Consider the following 24,171-nt stretch of genomic DNA (forward strand, 5'->3'; position numbering starts at 1 on the left):
CATCTTTGCATCCCTGGAATAAGACCCACTTGATTGTGGCATATTACCTTTCTGATGTGCAGTTGGATTCAGTTGGCTAGCATTTTATTGAGGGTTTTTGCATCTCTGTTCATCAGGAATATTGGTCTGTAGTTCTTTTTTAATTCTGTCGTTGTCTGGCTTGGGTATCAGGGTGATACTGCCTTCGTAGAATGAGTTAGGAAGTATTCCCTCCTTGATTTTTTGGAAGAGCTTTAGGATGATGGATACCATTTCTTTGTATGTTCTGTAGAATTTGGCTGTGAATTCATCTGGTCCTAGGATCTTTTTATTATTATTATTATTATTATTATTATTATTATTATCATCACTGATTCAATCTTACTACTTAGAAATACAACTGATATTTCTTAATGATTCAAACTTAGGAGATTTTATGTTTCCAGGAATTTGTTAAGTTAATCTAGGTTCTCTGGTTTGTATAATTGTTCATAGTAGTTTCTGATGATCTTCGGTATTTCTATGGTATGAGTTGTAATGTCTCCATTTTCATGTCTAATTATGTTTATTGGTATCTTCTTTCTTCTTGGTTACCCTAGCTAGTGGTCTATTAATTTTTTTTATCTTTTCAAAGAACCAACTTTTCATTTCATTGATTCTTTGTATTTGACGTGTTCATCTTCAATGAAAATATACTAGGAATCGACATCTAAAAGACAACTAGAAGATCTTCATGTATTCGACAAACTAAGAATATAATTCTAAGTAGCCTATGGGCTAATTATTTTAACTAAATATTGCTTATCAAACTTTTTAATTCAGCTAAAATAGCACAGAAAAGAAAATATGTAGCTTAGTATGCATATATTATAAAAATACTTAAAATTAACAGGCTAAATATCTACCTCAGGATGTTAAAAAAAGAATGAAAAGATACAACAAAATAAATTAGAATGTATACAACATGAATAAGAGAAGAAGCTCCTAAAAAAACACAAAGACTTGTTATATTCAAAGGTTGATCCTTTTACAATTCTAGTAAAATATATAAATCTCTGGCAAGTTGGATAGAAAAAAAAAAGAGAGTAAAGACAAACAAGAGTAACAAATATGTGTAATAAAATAGAAGACTGATTCAGATTCTGAAGACATTAAAATGTTTTGGAGTATATTGTGAACAATGTTTTGTTTATGAATTCAAAATATAAATGAAATATATAAATTTTTAGAAAAAAATATTTTTTTTAAATTGAAGGAACCATAGAGATTTGAAAACACCTGTAACAATAAAGAAATTTGATTATTGAACAAATATTTTCATAAACAAAATTTTAGGCTCAGATGACTTCACTAGCAAGTTCTACCAAAATTCTAAACTTTTACAAACTATTCTAGAGAAGTAATTAAAAGGAAGCTTGGCCATTATCATCATTCCTATTTAATATTTTAATGGTCCTAGACAGTAGATTCAGATTAGAGAGAGAAAAAGCCAGTAAGGACAGTGCAAGAAATAAAGATCCCAAGATAATAATTAAATGTAATTATAAAATAACAACTAAAATAGTATCAATTCAAATCTAAAGTATATAAAAAGATAAACATCATGTGTAGGATTGCTTTATAACTAGAACATTATTATTTAAACCTAAGAAAATCAGTCAATAAAAGTCACCATACTCATAGCATATAATGAAAATTTTAAGTAAAATTTTAAGATGTGAATATATGCAAAATGAGTATTTTCTGTAATACAACATTCATTCATAATTTAAAAAGTAAAGCCTTGTAGATAAGGAATTAATCTAGCAAACACCATGTTTTCTCTGTTTTTTACCTGCCTTGCTATTTATTTTATATTATCCTTTTGATTAATTTATAAACTTTATAGTTTGTTTTTTTACAGAGTCATGGTATCACAGTCAAAAAGAAAACATGGATGTGCTTGCTTTTATCTGGCATTTGTTTCTAAAAAAAAATTTATAAAATTATAAGCATGGAAAGTTTGGAAGACTGGTATACTTAATTCAGATATATTCACTGCATTTGACTGCAACATTGTAAGTATAAATTTTGAATAACAACATGTTTTGTGTTTTTGTTTCATGTTGTGAAGAAATGAGGCATGACCATTACCATCATTTCTATTTAATATTTAATATTTTAATCATCATAGGAAGTAAATTAAGATTAGCAAAAGTAAAAAGAAAACTGATATTAAGCATTGAAAAGAAAAAGGCAAAGCTGCAAGTTTTCAGAGACGATATGACTGAATAAAAGAATTTTTCAAAATCCTATGATTCAATTATAATATTAGACAGTTTAGCAAAATTCATATGTATATTATCAGTATAAAAATATTCTTATTTCTTCAGACAGCACAAGAAGCATGATGCTGGCATATGCTTGTGGTAAGGACCTCAGGGAGCTTACAGTCGTGGTAAAAGCTGATGGGGAATCAGACATCTCATATGGTGAGAGTGGGTGCAAGAATAAACCATTTTCAAACTTACCATTTACAATTTTGTATATCTATATATAACATACAGATATTTGTAATTATATATAACATAATAATAGATAAAATACATAATAAAATCTCAGTTACATTTTAATCACAACAGAAAATCATAAACATCTATATTTTTCATAATTTTCTTCATGTTTATATAACAAACACTCACAAATACAGAATGATTTTGACATGGTTAATATTACAAGGTGAAATTATATACAGACTTCTACATATCTTAAATATCTGCAACAATATCTCATGGAAAACACAAATCATTCTATGGCAACTGGTATAAATATAAAATATTATTTTTTCATATCTACATTTCCAAACAAATGGCTACATCATAATTTAATTGTTTCTTATATAGAAGAGTGTTTTCTAACTTATATGAATTTTTTATCATTTAAAAAATACTGCAAAAACATCCTCACTGCTATATCCTATATGTGTGTGTGTGTATCTATAAATATTTTATCGGTAATATGTTTAATCAATAAAAAGCAAATGAGCTCAACACAAATACACGTGAATATATTTTTGCATATATTTATATGAAAACAAGAAACAAGTATGTATGCAAAAATACAAAACAGGCTATCAAAAGTTGGGCACAAGAAGGATCTAAGCTTGTAAGTCATTTAGATAGGGAATAAATAAATTTACTTTTACATGCATTTATATATGCTTATTTATGCATATAGGAATAAAACATATATAGTAATATCTGTGTATGTAGGCAGTCCTGTATATTACTATAGAGTTGGGCCATAAAAATAACCATAAAAATTTAAGTCATGTAAAGGGATCTTGATAATTAATGAGAAAAATTATAATTGTTTCATGGTCTTTAAAAATTATTTTCCAAGACATTAAAAACACTCTTATTGTCAGTTATAAATGTATATGAAAATCAAAAATTAGTGCAACTGACATTTATTTTATACAATGTTAATTAAAACATTAGAAACATTTATGAATTATTTCCTTATTAAAACTGATTAAGAATAGTTTGAAGAGCTCTTGTTTTCTTCTCATTGTTTAACTTGTGATAAGAAGTGAATATCTTTATATACTTTGGTGAATTATGGTATCCTTTTATAATTTGGATCAACTTCCAACCTGTTATTCTTTGCACTTTAAATGTGATTCAATAGCTCCAATAATGATTCCAATGTAAAATTTTCTATTGATATGATTTCTTCTGTAACATCTTTATCCTTTTCCACATATGCACTTTCTCATTTATACGTTCCACTAGAATTATTTAGCAACATATCCAGAGTGTCTTAAACTATGGGAGTGTCAATAATTCCATGGTTTCCTATTTCATCAATTAACTCCACTTACATCAATTCCATTTTTACTTCTGGTGTTATCACCTTTTGTTTTATTGCTGTGCTTGTATCCTTGTTGGCTAATTTCCTGTTTGGAGTAACTTTTTATAAAATGTCATGTGACTTTATTACTGGATGCAAAAAGGCAGCATGACTGTGTGGTTTGCTGTTGTTGTGTGAACTGAATAAAATGTGCACAGTAACCTATAACTGATAGACTTGAAAGAAATAACCTGATTTTTCTTTTTGTGCAGAGATGGGTTTTGGTCTCTCTCTAGTTGGCCCTGCCAATGCCAGCTGCAACTGCATTCCTGATTCCTAGAAAGAAGATCCTTTGAAATCTGACATCTGTATCCAGACAGCAACATAATGATTCTGTAGCCAAGTTGGAAATAAGAATGGCTCTTGCACCTGCTCTCACCACGTAAAACCCCTGCTTCCCCACCACTTTTCAGCATGACTATAACCTCTCTAAAGTCCTCACCACAAGCAGATACGAGCACCATGCTTTTTGTGCCATCTGAAGAACTGATTCCGGAACCTAAATGTTTCAACACCAACTGTTTAGTCTGGTTATAAGAAAGTGGGTAAATTTAATCCTAGAAATTATTGAGTTTAGAGAGTGTATGGAGAGTTGATGCTGAAACCAAAGTTGAAGAAAGAGGAATTTGGCAACACTGCACAGAGTACTTAAAGGTTAGGGCGAGCTCCCACCCTCAAACGGCTCCTGGGAAAGGCAGCATGGCTATGAATGCCAGGAAGTATCAAAGAGCCATGAGGCTGGGTATTTGCCTAGCTACTTACTGGCCATGACTCTTAATCATCATCTACTTCTAAATCACATCCCACAATACAACACCAAAAATTATCCTCTTAATATATACACCTGTGAAACCAAGTGCAAAAATTCACCCACACATCAAGATCCTGTAAAGAGCTCTAGCCCCTTGAAAGCATCCAGAAATGAAGCTAACTGACTATACTTAATTTACACCACCGTTAAAGGAACATCAACCCTCCTAGATGAGACAGAATTAGTGCAAGAACTCTGGCCATTCAAAAAGCCAGAGTATTCTCTTACCTCCAAAAAAGTCCACTTGCACCCCCACCCCCAACACTGGTTCTTAAGGAGTCTGAAATGACAGAAAACACAGATATAGAATTCAGAATTTTAATGGTGAAGAGGCTTGTCTACATTCACGAGAAGGATAAAACTCAATGCAAGGAATCCAGCAGGACAATTCAACAGCTGAAAGACAAAATAGCCATTCTAAGAAAGAATGAAACAGAAATTCTAAAGCTGAAAAATTCACTACAAGATCTTATAACACAATCAGAAGTATTAACAGCAGAATAGACCAAGCAGATGAAATAATCTCAGAGCTTGAAGACCATATTTTCAAATCAACCCAAACAGGCAAAAATAAAAAAAGAGAATTTTTTTTATTATACTTTCAGTTTTAGGGTACATGTGCACAACGTGCAGGTTAGTTACATATGTATACATGTGCCATGCTGGTGTGCTGCACCCATTAACTCGTCATTTAACATTAGGTATATCGCCTAATGCTATCCCTCCCCCCACCCCCCACCCCACAACAGGCCCTGGTGTGTGATGTTCCCCTTCCTGTGTCCATGTGTTCTCATTGTTCAATTCCCACCTATGAGTGAGAACATGTGGTGTTTGGTTTTTTTCCTTGAGATAGTTTGCTGAGAATGACGGTTTCCAGCTTCATCCATGTCCCTACAAAGGACATGAACTCATCATTTTTTATGGCTGCATAGTATTCCATGGTGTATATGTGCCACATTTTCTTAATCCAGTCTATCATTTTTGGACATTTGGGTTGGTTCCAAGTCTTTGCTATTGTGAATAGTGCTGCAGACTTAAATGTTAGACCTGAAACCATAAAAACCCTAGAAGAAAACCTAGGACATACCATTCAGGACATAGGCATGGGCAAGGACTTCATGTCTAAAACACCAAAAGCAATGGCAACAGAAGCCAAAATTGACAAATGGGATCTAATTAAACTAAAGAGCTTCGGCACAGCAAAAGAAACTACCATCAGAGTGAACAGGCAACCTACAGAATGGGAGAAAATTTTTGCAATCTACTCATCTGACAAAGGGCTAATATCCAGAATCTACAATGAACTCAAACAAATTTACAAGAAAAAAACAACCCCATCAAAAAGTGGGTGAAGGATATGAACAGACACTTCTCAAAAGAAGACATTTATGCAGCCAAAAAACACATGAAAAAATGCTCATCATCACTGGCCATCAGAGAAGTGCAAATCAAAACCACAATGAGATACCATCTCACATCAGTTAGAATGACGATCATTAAAAAGTCAGGAAACAAGTCTTTGCTATTGTGAATAATGCCGCAATAAACATACGTGTGCATGTGTCTTTATGTCCAACAATGATAGACTGGATTAAGAAAATGTGGCACATATACACCATGGAATACTATGCAGCCATAAAAAATGATGAGTTCACGTCCTTTGTAGGGACATGGATGAAATTGGAAATCATCATTCTCAGTAAACTATCGCAAGAACAAAAAACCAAACACCGCATATTCTCACTCATAGGTGGGAATTAAACAATGAGAACACATGGACACAGGAAGGGGAACATCACACTCTGGGGACTGTTGTGGGGTGGGGGGAGGGGGGAGGGATAGCACTGGGAGATATACCTAATGCTAGATGACGAGTTGGTGGGTGCAGCGCACCAGCATGGCACATGTATACATATGTAACTTACCTGCACATTGTGCACATGTACCATAAAACCTAAAGTATAATAATAATAATAATAAAAGAAAAAAAAAAAAAAAAAAGTCAGGAAACAACAGGTGCTGGAGAGAATGTGGAGAAACAGGAACACTTTTACACTGTTGGTGGGACTGTAAACTAGTTCAATCATTGTGGAAGTCAGTGTGGCAATTCCTCAGGGATCTAGAACTAGAAATACCATTTGACCCAGCAATCCCATTACTGGGTATATACCCAAAGGATTATAAATCATGCTGCTATAAAGACAAAAAGAGAATTTTTAAAAATGAACAAAACCTCTGAGAAATATGGGATTATGTATAGAGACCAAATCTATGATTTACTAGCCTTTCTGAGAGAGAAGGAGACAGGACTTGGAAAATGTATTTGATGATGTAGTCCATAAAAAATTTCCTAATCTCACTAGAGATTTTCATGTGCAAATCAAATAAATATAGAGAACCCTGCCTAGATATTATACGAGATGACCATTCTCAAGACACATAGTTATCAGATTCGCTGAGGTCAATACAAAAGGAAAAATCTTAAAGGTAGCTAGAGAAAAGTGTCAAGTCACATACAAATGGAAGCACATAAGGATAGCACCAGATGTATCATCAGAAACTTTAAATGCCAGCAGAGATTGGGGGGAGGGGAGCTTCAATATTCTTAAAGAAAATAAATTCAAATGAATAATTTAATATTCCACCAAACTAAGCTTCATAAGTGAAGGAAAAATGAAATCTGTATCAGCCAAGCAAATGCTGAAGGAATTCATTTCAAGTAGACCAGTCTTACAAGAGGTCCTGAAGGGAGTGCTAAACATGGAGTTGAAAGAATGACACCTGCTACCACAAAAACACACTTAAGCACATATTCCATAAGCACTGTAAAACAACTACACAATCAAATCCTCATAACAACCAGCTAACAACATGATGACAGTATCAAAAGCTCTCGTATCAATACTAACCCTAAATGTAAATCGGCTGAATGGCTAGATTCAGTTGCTAGTATTTCATAGAGAATTTTTGCAACTAAGTTCATCAGGGATATTGTTGTGTCTCTGCCAGCTTTTGGTGCTAAGATGATGCTTTTCATAGAATGAGTAAGGGAGGAGTTCTTCCTGGATTTTTTGAGTAGTTTCAGTAAGATGGATACCCGTTCTTTGTACATCTGGTAGAATTTGGCTGTGAATCCATCTGATCCAGAGCATTTTTTTTTTCTCAACTTCAGAGCTAGATATTGATCTATTTAGGGTTTCAATATCTTCCTGATTCCATCACGGGGAATTATGTGTTTCCAGGAATTTATCCCTTTCCTTTTGATATTCTAAATTGTGTGCATAGAGTTGTTCATACTGTTCTTTGAAGATCTTCTGTATTCTTTGGGATCTTCTGTAATGTCATCTTTTTCTATTTCTGATTGTACTTATTTGAATCTTCCCTTTTTTCCCTTTGTTAATCTAGTTAGTGGTCTATCAATACTGTTTATTTTTTTCAAATAATCAACTCTTGATTTCATTGATCTTTTTTATGAATTTCTGCATCTCAATTTCTTTTATTTCTTCTTTAATTTTAATTGTTTTTTTTTTTTCTACTAGCTTTGGGGTTGGTTTCCTCTATTTTTTTCCTAGTTCCATTAGGTGCAAGGTTATATTGATAACTTCAAATTTTTCTAAGTTCTTGATGGTGTTTAGTACTATCTAGCAGCACATAGAAAAGTTAATACACTGTGATCAAGTAGGCTTTATTTCTGGGATGCAAGGTGGTTCATCATATACAAATCAAGAAATGTTATTCACCACATAAACAGAATTAAAAGCAAAATACACAATTATCTCAATATATGTATAAAAATCTTTTGATAAAATTCAACATCCCTTCATGATAAAAAGCCTCAAGAAACTAGGCATCAAAAAACATACCTCAAAATAATAAGAGCCATCCATGCCAAACCCACAGCCAACATCACACTAAACAGGCAAAAGCTGGAACCATTCCCCTTGAGGACCAGAAGATGAGAGGTATGCCCACTCTCACCAGCCCTATTCAAAATAATACTGGAAGTTCCAGCCAGAGCAATCAGGCAAGAAACATAAATAAAGGCACCAAAATAGGAAAAAAAAAAAGAAATCAGACTATCTCTATTTGTCGATGATATGATTCTATAGATAGGAAACCCTAAAGACTACACCAAAAAGACTACTAGAACAGGTAAACAATCTTAGTAAGGTTTCAGAATACAAAATCAATGTTCAAATGTCAGTAGAATTTCTATACAATAATAACATCCAGGCTGAGAGTCAAAGCAAGAACCCAGTTCCATTAACAATAGCCACAAAAAATAAAAGATATAATTAGGAAGACAGCTAACTAAGAAGGTGAAATGTTTCTATAAGTAGAACTACAAAGCACTGCTGAAATAAATCAGAGATGATGCAAATAAATAAAAAAAAATTCTATGCTTATGGGTTGGAAGACTCAATATCACTAAAATGGCCATCCTGCCAAAGCAATTTATAGATTCAACACTATTTCTATCAAACTACCAACATCATTCTTCACAGAATTAGAAAAATAATCTAACATTCATATAGAACCAAAAAAAGATCCCAAGTATACAAACCAATCCTAAGCAAACAAACGAACAAACAAAAAACAAACTTGGTAACATCACACTACCTGACTTCAAACTCTACAAGAAGATGACAGTAATGAAAACAGCATGACAGTGGTACAAAAACAGACAAACAGACCGATGGAATAGAACAGAAACTCAGAAATAAAGGTGCACAACTACAACCATCTTATTTTTGACAAGACTGACAAAAACAAGCAAAGGGGAAAAGGCTCTCTATTCAATAAATGGTGCTGGGATAATTGGCTAGCCATATGCAGAAGATTGAAGCTGGACCCATATCTTTTACTATATACAAAAATTAACTCAAAATGGATTAAAGATGTAAATGTAAGACCTCTATCTATAACAAGTCCTAGAAGAAAATTAGGAAATATCCTTCTCAACATCAGCATTGGAAAATAATTTTTGGCTAAATCTCCAAAGGCAATTGCATCAAAAACAAAAATTGACAAGTGGAACCTAATTAAGCGAATGGGCTTCTGCACAGCAAAAGAAACTATCAATAGAGTAAACAGACAACCAACAAAATGGGAGAAATATTTGCAAACTATGTATCCCACATAGGTCTAAACATGGGTCTAATATTTAGAATCTACAAGGAACTTAACGAGTAAAAACAAATAACTCCATTATAACATTAGCAAAAGACATGAACAGGCAATTCTTGAAAGGACATTCAAGCAGCAAACAATCATATGAAAAAGGGCTCATCATCTTTAATCATCAAAGAAATGCAAATAAAAACTACAATGAGATACCCTCTCACATCAGTTAGAATGGCTATTAATAAAAAGTCAATGATAACAAGGCTGGGCATGGTGGAACATAACTGTAATCCTAGCACTTTGGGAGGCTGAGGCATGTGGATCACTTGAGGCTGGGAGTTTGAGACCAGACTGGCCAACATCATGAAAACCCATGTCTACTAAAAATACAAAACTTAGCTGGGCATGGTGGCACACACCTGTAACCCCAGTTACTGAGGAGGCTGAGGCAGGAGAATTGCTTGAACCCGGGAAGTGGAAGTTTCAGTGAGCCGAGATGGTGCCACTGCACTCCAGCCTGGATGACAGAGCAAGATGCTGAAAAAAATAAAATAAAATAATGATAACAGATGCTGGTGAGGCTTCAGAGAAAAGAAAACACTTATGCACTGTTAGTGGGAATGTAAACTAGTTTCTGCTACTGTGGAAAGCAGTTTGGAGATTTCTCAAAGAATTTAAACCAGAGCTATGATTCGACCCAGCAATCCCATTACCGAATATATATCCAAAGGAAAATATATTATTATACCAAAAAGACATAGCTACTTGTATGTTCATTCACAGTAGCAAAGACATGGAATCAATATAGTTGCCCATTTATGGTGGACTGCATAAAGAAAATGTGGTACATATATACCATGGGTTACTATGCGGCCATAAAAAAGTATGAATTCATGTTCTTTGCAGCAATATAGATGAACTGGAGACCATAATCCTAAGTTAATTAATGCAGGAAAAGAAAACAAAATGCCACAGGTTCTCACTTACAAGTGGGAACTAAACACTGAGTACACATAGACATAAGCATGGGACAACAGACACTTTGGACTACTAGAGTGGAGAGGGAGGGTGGTGTGGGTTTAAAAACTACCTACTGAGTACTATGCTCACTATCTATGTGCAGTATACTCATGTGAGAAAGCTGCAGTTGTACAACCTGTATTTAAAATAAAAGATGAAATTTCTTAAAAAAGAAGTAACACGATTATTTATTGATTATGGTGCACATCTGTCATTTGCATGGTTATTTCTAATATTAGAAAGAAGAGCTAGCAGTGAAGCTTGTGCTTATACTGCACAGTTAATATATCATAATGTCTAAACTTGTACTTATCCAAGCCATGCCAAGAGGACAACTTGTCTATTTAAGTCTATTTATAATGGTATGAATACATCCCACTGTTTTCTTTGTTACAACAACCATGCGTTTATCATTTTAATTTGCAAAATTTCAAATGAGTTACTGCGTAACAAACATGAGGCGTATTATTTGCATGTGTAAGAGATACTGAGGATATTGCCCATATCATCTCATAATTCACCTCTATCTATTCATGGTGCCAATTACAAACACCTGAGACTCTCTGCCTAAGGATTTTTTTTTTTTCTTCCTTGTTGTGGGTACACTAAGCCAGAGCAGTTAATCTGAAAGAGTAGGAATGTTAAATCTTTGGAAGTAGCCCTCAACCAGTGATGGAAGAAAAGTTGTGAGATACACACAAACTTCTTGCTCTTCATTTGTCCTAACTCCAGGGAATGTTCTTTACTGTCTTTCACAATATTGAAGTGGGATTTCCTGGATTTCCTTCTGCTTTTCTGGTGGTGATTTGCTTAGTAATCACATTTTATTGACTTCCTTGCTGGCCTTGTCTCATGTGTCCATATTCTACCAGTGTTTTCTGAAAATAAATATATAACTTTCATTCTCATCCTTGAGGATGTCCTTCTGGAGAAATGCAAAATAAAGAAGTAAAAGCAAAAGAAATTAATTCTGAGTAATTTCAGGAAAAATGCAAAATATGCCAAAAAATCATACCAAATACCAAAAAAGTATAATGATAAAAGACTGGTATCGCAAAACATATTTGTAAGTGCATTTATTCTTTGTTTAGATTGACACACACAGGCATCTTTTCTCCAGGCTGTAAGGAGTAGAGCATTATCACTCAAAGAGAAGTAAGTTTATTACTATAAAAGATCTTCAGTTGGAAGTTGACAAGTACAGGAAATTCTGTGAAAGTATTTGACTATTTCAAAATTCAGAAAAGGTAGAAACAAGGAAGGTTTAGGGAACTCAGCAAAAAGGCAAGTTCATACTTTTGTCCTAGAATATCCTCCAGGCAATATTGTGAATAAGTTATACCATGAGAATATAAGTTATTTGAATTCACATTCAGTAATGAATAAAACCCTTGATATTTGTCTCCAAATTAGGACATCATCATCTATGATTTTTATTTTTACTCATTTTTAATGAATTATGGATGGGGAAAACACTCTCAATGCATTTTTAGCTTGAATGTATTATTCTGTTTCTTGTGAACAATCTTCAGTAATTCTGTATCACAGAACTCACAACAAGCATGGAATTAAAGTGCTTCCATGAAAAACATCTTGAATTTGGTGTGTTGTTTCTTTGATTGGAGATAGATGTTGACTATCACTATCCACAGAAATGTGCAATTTAATCATAGATTTCACTGTGTGAAAAAGAACTGAAACTCTGAGTAATGGGGCAGAATGCATTTCCAAAAGATTATTTAGGTTTAAAATTTTCTTGAGAGCAATCAGGTTGCAACTTTTAAAACCTACAACCTCATGTTTTTTCATTATGAAATTGGAAAGAGTGCTGACAATTTGAAACTAACTTTTGGGATTTGTTTTATTCAAAGAAGAATAGCATAAAAATGTAGGGGAAAACACAATCTATTATTGGTTGACAATGACAATTAGAAAGGAGAGACAGGTGTAACTGAAATACTGAAATAAACATATTATGGAATGCATTAGTCCATTCTCACATTGCTATAAATAAATATCTGAGACTGGGTAATTTATAAAGAAAAGAGTTTTAATTGGCTCATGATTCTGCAGGCTTATAGGATTCATGATACTGGCATCTGCCTGGCTTCTGCAGAGGCCTCAGGAAACTTACTATCATGGCAGAAGGTGAAAGGGGAGCAGGAACATCACAAGACAAAAGGAGGAACAAGAGAGAACAAAATTGGAAGTGCTACAAACTTTTTAATGACCACATCTCATGAGAACTCACTCATTATTGCAAGGACAATACCAAGTGGAATGGTGCTAAACCATTCATGAGAAATCTGCCCCTATGATGCAGACGCCTCCCACCAGGCCCCAACTGCAACATTGGGAATTACGTTTCAATATAAGGTTTGGGCAGGGACACACATCAAAACTATATCATGGAGATTTCTCATTTTCTCTAGGGCCCTGGTGATCAAATTTCTGTTCTATAGTATAACAATTGTGCTCACTCCTAAACATCTTGGTGCTCCCTTTCTCTGTTTACTATAAATACTGCCTGGGCAATATCACAGAGTAACCGACCTTCAAGTTTTTCTATTTGTTGATGTTTCTTAAAAACAGACAAATAAAACTCTGGGTGTTCTCTTTCTTCTGAACTTCAAATCACTAACTCCAAATGTCCAGTGGAATGGTTCTGCCTCCATATAATTAATCTTAAAGCACTCATGCTAAAATAGTTATTTTGGAGCCACTACCATGACCTAACCTATCCTTTTCTTTTCTGATTCTTTTCTGGGTAGTAACAACTCCATGAAAACATTCATACAAGCAAGAAATAATTGCAAATCTAGCCTTCAAACCTTTTTTTCTTACCTTTTTAAAAAAATCCAACAATTTACAAATTCCTGTTGATTCACTATCTGAGATTCTCTTGCATGTTTTTTCCTTTTCATCTGCACTACCATTTCTCTCTGAGGCTTTCGTCTCCTATCGCAGTTTATTACACCCTACAATTTACCCTCCATACTATCAACAGTATAACTTTTAAAAATGCAAATGTGATTGCTACACCTTGTTCTCACACTCTTCATTGTTTCTGCACCACCTATCTAACAAATCAAATGGTATCTCAGGCCTTTTCCACTTGTATATCTGGTGATACAGAAAACAGGATACTTTGAAAAACTTTACATGAAATTATTGAAGCAATACTCTAGAGAACCATTTTTATAGAACCATCACTGTTCTGACAAGAGAGTAAGGCGCATTCTGTGAGACCATAAGCAAATTTAAACACATAGATGTATTGAGTTAAATAGCAGCAAAGATGGAGCTGCCTTATGGACACTTACCAGCTCCTACTGACCTGCTCCTTCATTTATTTTGGCTACATAATGAACTATAAACAAAACCTTGAAAATGAGCATGCAACTAAGTTCAACTTGGAAATGCCCCTTCCCAAATTAAGCTAAGATTGAGCAGTGATACAGTTCCCATCCTTTAGTAATGTTGTGACAGAGAAATCCCCAAGCTAAAATGTTAAAATGACTAAAGAACAAAAAGCAGAAATAAAGAGGGAGGGAGGTAGGGAGAGAGAAAAAAAAGACGGAGGGAAGAGGAGGGAAAGGAGAGGAAAGGAAGGATAAGAAACAAAGAAAGGAAGGAAAAAAGAAGGGAAAGAAAAAAGAAAAATAAATCCACATCTAGATACATTGTCGTGAAGTCAAGTTGCTATGGTTTGAATGTGTCCCCTGCAAAATTCAGGTGTTGCCAATGTCATCTCATTAAAAGGTGAGATTTTCAGATGTGATTGGGCCATAAGGGATCCTTCATAGTTAATGGGATTAAGAGGCTCCATTCATCCATCAGATAGCTTGTTTTTGGTCCTTCCACCTTCTGCCATGTGAGGACATAGCATTCTTTTTTCTCCAGAGGACGTGGCAAGAAGGCCTTCACTAAATATCAAATGCTGGCACCTTGATGTTGAACTTCCAGAACTGTGATTTCCAGAACTATGACTTCCAGAACTATGACAAATACATTTCTGATTTTTATAAATTATCCAGTCTGTCATATTCTGTTATAGCAGTTCTGGAATTCCCAGTCTTTGGTATTCTACTATAGTAGCATAAAGAAAGACACAAATTAAAAAAAAAAAATTACTAAAGCAACTAACAAGAAAGATTGTTTATAAAAGAGCCAAAAAAATCAAAATTGACCTTTTAAAACAGAAGGCTATAAAAAGTATTTTTAAATCTTTGTGGAAAATAATTATCTAGAAATAAGTATCAGAAAACAGAGAATTTAACATGAATAGAATCTCACTAAAGATGTATTAGTTGTCTACTGATTCATAAACAGTTATCACAACTCAGGAGTTTAAAACAACCCCCATTTATTTTCTCATAGTATGCAGCTCAGAGAGCAGGTAAGCTCAATTGAGTTCTTTGTCAAGGTTTTCATCAGGCTGAAATCAACCTGTCAACAGGGCTAAGCTTTATCTAATTATCTATTCCCAAGCTCATTCTGTTATTAGCAGAATCCGGTCCTTGCTGTTGACATATTATAGTTTCTGTTTTCTCTTGGTTAGGTAATGCTCTGATCTCCAAGACGCTGTTCTCAAACCTTGCTCTATGGTCTCCTCCAGCTCAAAGCCACCAACAAAGAACCTCTCCCACATCAAATCCCTCTCATATTTTAAATCTGAGTTCCCCTTTTGCAACCAGCTAAATAAATCTCTCTGTTTCTAAAGGGCTCAAGGGATTATGTTAGGCCCACCTGGATAATCTCCACTTCCTAATCTGTGTCATATAACATAACAGAAGCATCAACAATATATTTCATCATATTTACAATTTTCATTCACATTCAGAGGCAATGGGATTATGTAAGAGAGAATGTCATTGAAAATCATTTTAGGATTCTGCCTACCATGAAAAGCTCTTTGCAATTTGACTTAACAAAGTAGAAAAATTATTTACAAATGTGTAATCAAAAGTGTAAGAAAGAATATTGAGTAAATAAAATAGTAATCATGTGAGTAACTTTAAATAAAAATTAGCTAAATAAATTAATGATAATATTGCCTAATATTTGGGATTAAATCAATTTAAAACAGTTGAAGCACTTATCTCTGGAGTAAAGCTGGAGTTAAATCATTCTAAATCTTTATATTGTTTAAGAATGGGGTAAAACCACTAATTTACTTCATACATATTTTTTAAATCCATGTTATGATTTTCAAAAAATCCACTAAAATATAAGAAGATACATAACTAACAATAAGCAGAATGAGAAAATATAAAAAGATCATAATTTCAGTTAATCAAAAAGTAGAAAGGAAGAAAAAAATTAGGTAGAAAAAGCTATACAAGTATAAAGGACAAAGTAAGCATATTAATCAAACTGAATGTGACTCAAATGAACTCTCCAGTTAATACACAAAGATGATTAAACTGAATTAACAACAGAAAAGTGTCTGTTGTTTATAAGAGCTGAGTATTAAACATCAGATAAAAGTCAAACGTAAAAGTATAAAATAGATATATCAGACAAAAGTAGCAAAAAGAAAGCTTGTGCTATGATATTAACATTTGATGAAACAGAGTTGAAGACAAAGCATTTCTAGAGACAAAGAGAAACATTGTATAATTATCAAAAGTTTAATTTTTGAGTAATATATAATGCATCTAATAAATAGCTTCAAATTATATGAAGCAAAAAAATGACTAAAATACAAGGAGAAAATAACAAATATGCCATGACATTGACCCATGCTTAATCTACCACTGTTAGCATTGAATAATCAAAGAAATGCAATACCTTATGAAAAGCACAATTAATAAGCTTTGTTTATTGAGCCCACCTAGATACTATAACCAACACTGGATAATGCATTTTGTCTTTTCTAAGCTACATGGAGTATCAATACAAACTGCCAGTGTCCTGGCCATAATAAGCCATGGCCATGCTGAGTCCCATTATTTTTCCATTTTCCTCCATGCTCTGACAAATACTGACACATGAAAGTTTTTATTTGCAGGCTTTTCCTATGCTGACTCTTCTCCCACTGATCATCTTTATTCCCTTCCTTTCCAAGTGACTTATTTACTCATTGTAAACAAAATAGAGTTATCTCTTTTGAGAAGCCTTTCCTAACCCCAAATGAACTTGATTATTCTGTTGTGTTTATTACCCATTTATCTTCATCCATTTATTTGTTTACATAATCAATCATTTTTGTGATGCTCTTTCAGTGTGCCACAGGCTGTGCACTTATTGGGGATATACCAGTGAGACGGAAAAAAAAAAGTCCTACCTAATGGAATGTCTAGACTGCTGGTGAGAACAGATTTTAATTAAATAATCAATGAGAATAGAAATGCATACTCCAAAAAAAAACAGAGTAATATAGTGTATGAGAACACTTAATAGAGGTACCCAACTTTATCTGAGGGGCTTGAAAACCTTTTTGAATAAAATTTTGAATACTTATGATTTACAATAGACATTTAATATAGACCGATATGACTCTAGACATTCTTTCTAGCATTATGCACTTTTACTATTTTAATTCAATTTATTTGATTCCACATACTACGTAATGTAATTGTTGCTTTATTTGGTTAATGTTTATTTAAAATAACTCACACAATTACCATTTTCTTTGCTCAACACACCTCCTTACACTTTTTATAATACTTAGGTAATAGATTTTCTTTTTAAAAATTAGAGTCATGAATCCATTGGATTTGGTTAAATTAACAATTAGACCTTCTTAATACAAAGCACTGTCTCTTATCTCAGGTTAATGTTTCTAATACTTTTTGCTACTCTTAATGAAAAAAATAGAAAATAAGAAAATAAAAAAAAATACAACTTACCCAGAGTTGCACAACTTAGGGAAATAGTTGTTAAAAATGAAATTCACACCATATATATTTTGTTTTTTGCTTGTTACATTTAAGCAGACATTAAGATTATATTGTAAAGCATTTGTGGGCATGTGTCTGTAAATATTTACAGAAGAAACATACCAGTTATCTTCTCACTCTATAGCTATAATAATCAATCTATAAGATATAAACATTAATGAGCTAAGCAAAAGTAAAATGTTTCCAAACTAAAATAAGGGACACTGTCATAAATCTGTAAATAAAAGCCTCATGCTAGTGAAGAAATCATATCTTCTTGGTAACATGGATACCCTGGGATGTAACCAGCAGAGAGATGATACATACCTCTTAACAAATGTGCCAGGCATGGTTTAAGCCTTTCAAATATGCAGCACCACGTAATCATCATATAAGTCTTATAGGCCAGGTGCAGTGGCTCACGCCTGTAATCTTAGCACTTTGGGAGACCTAGGCAGGTGGATCACCTGAGGTCAGGAGTTCGAGAACAGCCTGGCCAACATGGTGAGACCCCGTCTCTACTAAAAATACAAAAGTTAGCTGGGCATAGTGATGGGTGCCTGTAATCCCAGCTACTCGGGAGGCTGAGGCAGGAGAATTGTCTGAACCTGGGAGGCGGAGGTTGCAGTGAGCTGAGATGGTGCCATTGCATTCCAGCCTGGGCAATAAGACTGAAACTCTGTTTCAAAAAAAAAAAAAAGTCTTATGAAGGACAACTGTGTGCAAATTATTGGATAATCATTGTGAGTCAGAGAGTTAATGGACACTTTTTATTTGAGTAATATAAAATATTCACAACTGTTGTATTCATAGTAGTGACAAAAAGCAAAAGTTTTGAATGAAAGTTTACTTAACTTGATCACAAAGGTAGTTTGCCTGTGGCAGGTGTTTGAAATCTAGTTAACTCCTGAATCTGGGCACTTTTTCCTGAATCACTGCTTTTCTGAACCCTTTCAATCTCTTTGCTTAATACTACTCAAGCTGCATTTTTACACTGTGCATAGAAAATGTTTTTCCAACATAACGTATTTCTATTCTGCCCCAGAAATTTTGTGATGTTTCTTTCCTGTCATTATCATTTTCGAGATTTGCTGAACACTTCGTTTCAAAGTTTATGCTTCTCAAACTCATGGAATGATGCCAAAGCAATGACTTGTCTCAAAAAATGTTTGCAATAATACATTTTAATCCAAAAAGAGCTGTTATCTAAGAATTTTCCCAATATTCTAAGAGCACAGGTGGAACATTTCTTCAGGTTTATTTACAAAAGCTATGTAGCCTCATAAAAATCCATATTTAGATGCAAAACAATTTGCCCGTGCAGCTGCCTCAAACTCCAAGCCCACTAATCAGCTAAGCATTGTGTAAGGGCCTCAGAACACTAGCTCTTGTTCAGGTATGGGCACTTTTCAAAATGCAGGAGCAGCGTAACATTCAGAGTTTCTTTAAGACGATCATATTCTGCTGCTAACTAAAGTGGAGTGTTGTTGAATTTTCTCTCATCGTTCCACAGATATAAGGCATGTGCCAAGAATGAATGAGGAAGAATAGCTCTACCATCACTGGATACCAGTTGCTGAACATTTTAAGGATGCAAACAATGCTATTTTTAACAATGTTGACATAGAAGTCTTATGCCTACAGAAGTGATACTTTCTGCTTTCCTAAGAATCTTCTCAAACACTAAAACATAATTGTTATGAATTTCATTTTTGTCTTTGAAACATTTTATAGTACATATATAGTTTTTACTTTCTATTCATGTATTTATTGAATAATCATTGAATATCTATTATGAACTATGTATGATAATGGAACGAACAGACAGTTCCTGTACTCAAATAGTTTGTGATTTTGGTAATGAGGAAAAAGTCCATGCTCTTCAGAATCATTAGAGACTGGTAAATGATACTGTATAACTATTTATTTTGTTCAATTAATATTTAATGACTTCTGTTTAGTTTTCATATCCAACTGATGAACTGTTGCTTCATTGTCATAGTTTTGGAATATATATTGATTTCAAGATAGTTTCTATATTTTAGCTTCTCTTCATCTAACATTTATGTTATTTCAAAGTCCTTTTTGATATCTTCCTTCTATTGATTCCCCCTACCTAATTCTATCCTCATGAGCTTTCCAAGAAAATTTTATCAAACTATTTAATGATTATGCTTCTCTAGTGTATACAAATAAATCATGATCCTTTTTTCCACAAAAAACTAACAAATGTTTTTATTGAGCGTATAGGTTGTGCAAAGAATTATGCTGCGTAAGACAGTCGCAAAGATGAACAACATGCCCAAATATGTCTGTATACCCAATTTGTAATACACCACAGCATAGCTTTTATAAATATGTTGGCACAATTTGCAAATATGTTTTCTTATCCAAAGTTAACATATGTCCAGAAGTCTCATCCACATCAAATAAAACTGTTTCTTTTGTATTCCAATTCATGTTTGGAAGGGAGCAGTTTCTCTTTATTAGAATAAAATTGTGTCGTAACTTCAGTATGGCTTCAGTATGGCAAATATGTTGCATTTACTAGACATATACAATGAACTTCCAAAACACATGTAATAAACTTTGTTGGGGTGATCGGTCCCAACACCAGGTCGTGGGGGTGACAAAGTACGGCAGAGTCAAAGGAACTAAAAAAGACAGTTTGAGAGAGAAAGTGGGTTCAGGGGGCCATTGCAAGTGTGGAGGCCACAAAGGCCCTGAGCTCTGGAAGCCAAGACTATTTATTGGTGATCAAACAAAGAAACAGGTGGTGAGAATGTGGGGGTGAAAGGGAGCATTGCATTAAGCACATGATTTACAGCTGTGATGGTTTAGCATATGCTCTGCTACTTGAGATAATGGAGAGCAGGTTCTTTTAACTCAAGATACAATCGATCCTGGGAGAGCAAAGAGCAAGAAGCCAGCCAGTCTAGACACATTCCAGAGGCCACAAATGCTGGATTCTATCCAAGCCATGAGGAGTTTTATGCCCTGGGCTTAGCTTATTGTGCATCAGGGTAGCCTTCCACCCTTTAGCACAGAGCTTGGTGTTCCAAAGGCCACAAGCGGTTTTAGATCCTGAACCCCAGACATGTCCAAAGACTCTTTTACATTACATCAGACATGCAAGCCCTGCCTCAGCTTCTCCCAACACTCAGCTTTTCCCAACAAACTTCTGCACAAAAAAGGTTCCAACTAAAAAAGATCTGATTCATGATATATTTGTCCTACTATTTAAATAATAATCCTGGAAACAAGAATCAGTTTTCCAACATGAAAATGTATACAGTGCTAGGGATTTATTATAAATTGGTATCAATTCAGACATTATGCCATGGAATGCAGAATTTAAATTACAGAGGATGAAAGTATGCAATTCCACATGCTCATAATAAATTGCAATAACATTTCCTATTACTTTTTTAGGTCAAAAAAAGGAAAGGAAAGTTTGAATGCAGGAACAGAAAACCAAACACCGCATGTTCTCACTTATAAGTGGGAGCTGAATGATAAGAACACATGGACACATGGAGGGGAGCAACACACATTGGGGTCTGTTGGAGAGCCAAGGGAAAGAGAGCATCAGGAAGAATAGCTCATGTATGCCAAGCTTAATACCTAGGTGATGGGATGATCTGTGCAGCAAACCACCATGACACACGTTTACCTATGTAACAAACCTGCACACATACCCCAGAACTTAAGATAAAAGTTGAAGAATATAATAATAATAACAAAGTTTGGCAAATTATATAATTTTAAAGAAGCAAATTATCTTGATACACAACTTAACATTAGTTATATACATGAGCACATAATTGCATACTCTGACTTAACATTAGTTTAGGGCTATTTTGTTGGGGTTGGTCAAGACAAGAGAACTGAGTTCCTCTAACGTCAAAGGTATGGCAAGGCTGGAGAACAGAATTAAAAACAATTCCAAGGTTCCAGTGATGATGTCAAGGCTGTGATCTGAATAGCAATGCAAGAATCAGGCCTATAGTATTAGAGATAATTCTCACAGGTTAAACGTAATTTTGTATACATGGCCTCTTCAGAATATCTCTTCTGTCTGTTAGTTCCTGACAAGCAGATTGCGGTACTGAAATTTTGCAAGTGATAGTTAAAGCCATCCCTGAGCCAACCTGGGGATATCAATAAATGTCTCATTTCTTGAATATTCTCTCTTACATATTTTTCAGATTCTTCTCTTAACTCAGTTTTATAATCTATTAAGGAAATAAGATTGGCGATTTTCGGGGGGTGGTTAGGGAGAGGGTGGAAATTTCTTGAAGAAAAATAATCATAATATAAAATAAACCACAATTGTATGGTAACATAAACTTTCAAATGTACTGTTTCAATGTAAAGATTTATGAATTCAAAGTTTATCATTACAACATGGCCAATATCTAGTCCTAAACTATTTGCTTTGAGCACATTACTTGACATCCAATAAGAGAACAATTTATTGTTTTAAAGGAGGTTAGAAGAAAAGTAATAATTTCTGAATGCCTTTCTATTTGGCAGTTTGTAAGTGGTTTTTACTATTTTCATATTTAAATGGCCATGGACTTTAGTGGTTGTGAATGGGTTTTCTTCTTTGGGCATGTCAGTAGTTCAATGCTATAATGAAAGAGAAAGGGTAAGCAAATGCTGACATATAGCAGAACAGCCTGATGTAGATCTTATTCTGATAGTGGTTCATTTTCCTTTCTGATCTGTTTACTGGCTCACCAACAACTAACTATATGTAAGTTTTCTACTGCAGATAAAACTATTTTTAACCGGGGGAAGAAAATTCCTTCAGTTTGTGTTATTTCAGTGGCTAGGATGCTAGAAATTATTCATATAGTTTATACTCCCCACCAAACCTCAAAACTTACTAACTAGTGGGTACTATTGGGTACTATGCTTAGAAATGGATCATTTGTATCCCAAACCTCAGCATCATTCAATATACCCAGGTAACAAACTTGCACATGTATCTCTGAATCTAAAATAAAAGTTGGAAAAAAAAAAAAACTTACCTTAAAATCTATCTTATCTGGCTGCTCTGACTTTCGAAGATTTTTTAAAATTCCAAATCAGGGTAAATAAAACATTTAGAACTGACACTGCTTACTCCATTTAGAAAATGAGATCAATGACAGAGATGAGACAGTCTGACTTAAACGTGCTAGAGATTTTCAACATTTCTTTGCTCCCCAGCCAGAACTAGAAGTTTCATAAGTCTAAGCAATTCACTTGTTTAAAAAATAGTCTTCTGAAACTCCAAAACCAACAAGCCATCTTTCCCCATAATTTTTGTTTACTACTTACTATTTCTGTATGTGAATAAAGGTATTTATATCAATATTTTAGTTGATTAAAGAAGATTGAGTTCAATGTAATTTGTAATGCAATTTATTTCTTAAATTTTGATAATTATCTCTTGGATATTATAAACATAATTGTTTCACAATCTCAGATTAGATTTGGCAACATGCTGAATTTATGCATATTATCAGCACAGGGAAATATGTCAACAAGGATTCCCTCAGTAATGTTGAGTGAATAAGGAAGAGCTCAGCACTGAATCCCAGACCCTTGGTATACCACCAGAAATGTGAAGAACCACCCACTGGAGATGCTGGTGGAGGGGCCCAGCTCCTACTTATGGAGGCCCAGACTTTCGTCCCTTCGAGGCCTGTTGAGCCCCCTGGCCTGCGAGGACTGGATCTGCCCAGGTTCATGTGCCTTGGGAATGCCACCCAAAGCAGGTAGTAAATGCCATCTACTCATATTAGAAAATGGTACATATATGTGAACATAAGAAATGTGCAGCCCTTAAACAGCCCTTCGTGTCTTGAAAAACCTCTTATAAGCTAACTATATAAAAGAACTCCTTAAATTCAATTAGAGATACACAAATAAATAAATGACTTCCATTGTAACAAGTTCTTCTAGAAATCTTGGCAGATAACTATGTTGTAATATTTATTTTTTGCACATACTTTCTGCCGGTTTTAAGCTAGACAATATTTATTAGTTATTTGATTTCTCCTCCATTTGAAGATGAGTACAAGTGTTCACTTGCAAAAACTAACAGTTATTTATATTTAATTATTTTATGGAAAAATAATCTAAAAACTCTACAAATAAAGTCATAAAATGTTTTATAGACAAGACTTTGGCAAGAATGTAGTCTTACTTCTTTGTCAGTAACACTCAGTCCTACTCCATCCATTAAACACTACCTGATTAAAAATTTGTCAGTGCTGGCTATCTAAGTCTCTGCTTAAGAAGTTTCTGAGCGGAAACTGCTCTTCCCCCATGGCAGACATTTTTCCATATTCAGAAATCTTCTAAGTGTAGGACATATTTTATATATTGAAATGAAACTCTAATGACTTAATTTTATTAATAACTTATAATCATCCTGTATGCAATGTATCTGAAGCAATGTAGAATAAT

General features: G+C 34.0%; 1 long non-coding RNA gene across 1 annotated transcript in view; it reads right to left on the reverse strand.

Moving 5' to 3' along the window:
- The window catches only part of LOC129047965 (uncharacterized), a 176,717-nt gene that overhangs the window by 118,441 nt on the left and 34,105 nt on the right, over window positions 1–24,171 (reverse strand). Inside the window, exon 3 of the long non-coding RNA XR_008509905.2 lies at window positions 10,225–10,342. This is a non-coding gene — a long non-coding RNA (uncharacterized LOC129047965). The remainder of the gene's footprint in view (window positions 1–10,224; window positions 10,343–24,171) is intronic.

This window comes from Pongo abelii, chromosome 13 (assembly GCF_028885655.2).
Source record: "Pongo abelii isolate AG06213 chromosome 13, NHGRI_mPonAbe1-v2.0_pri, whole genome shotgun sequence".
NCBI lineage: Eukaryota > Metazoa > Chordata > Mammalia > Primates > Hominidae > Pongo > Pongo abelii.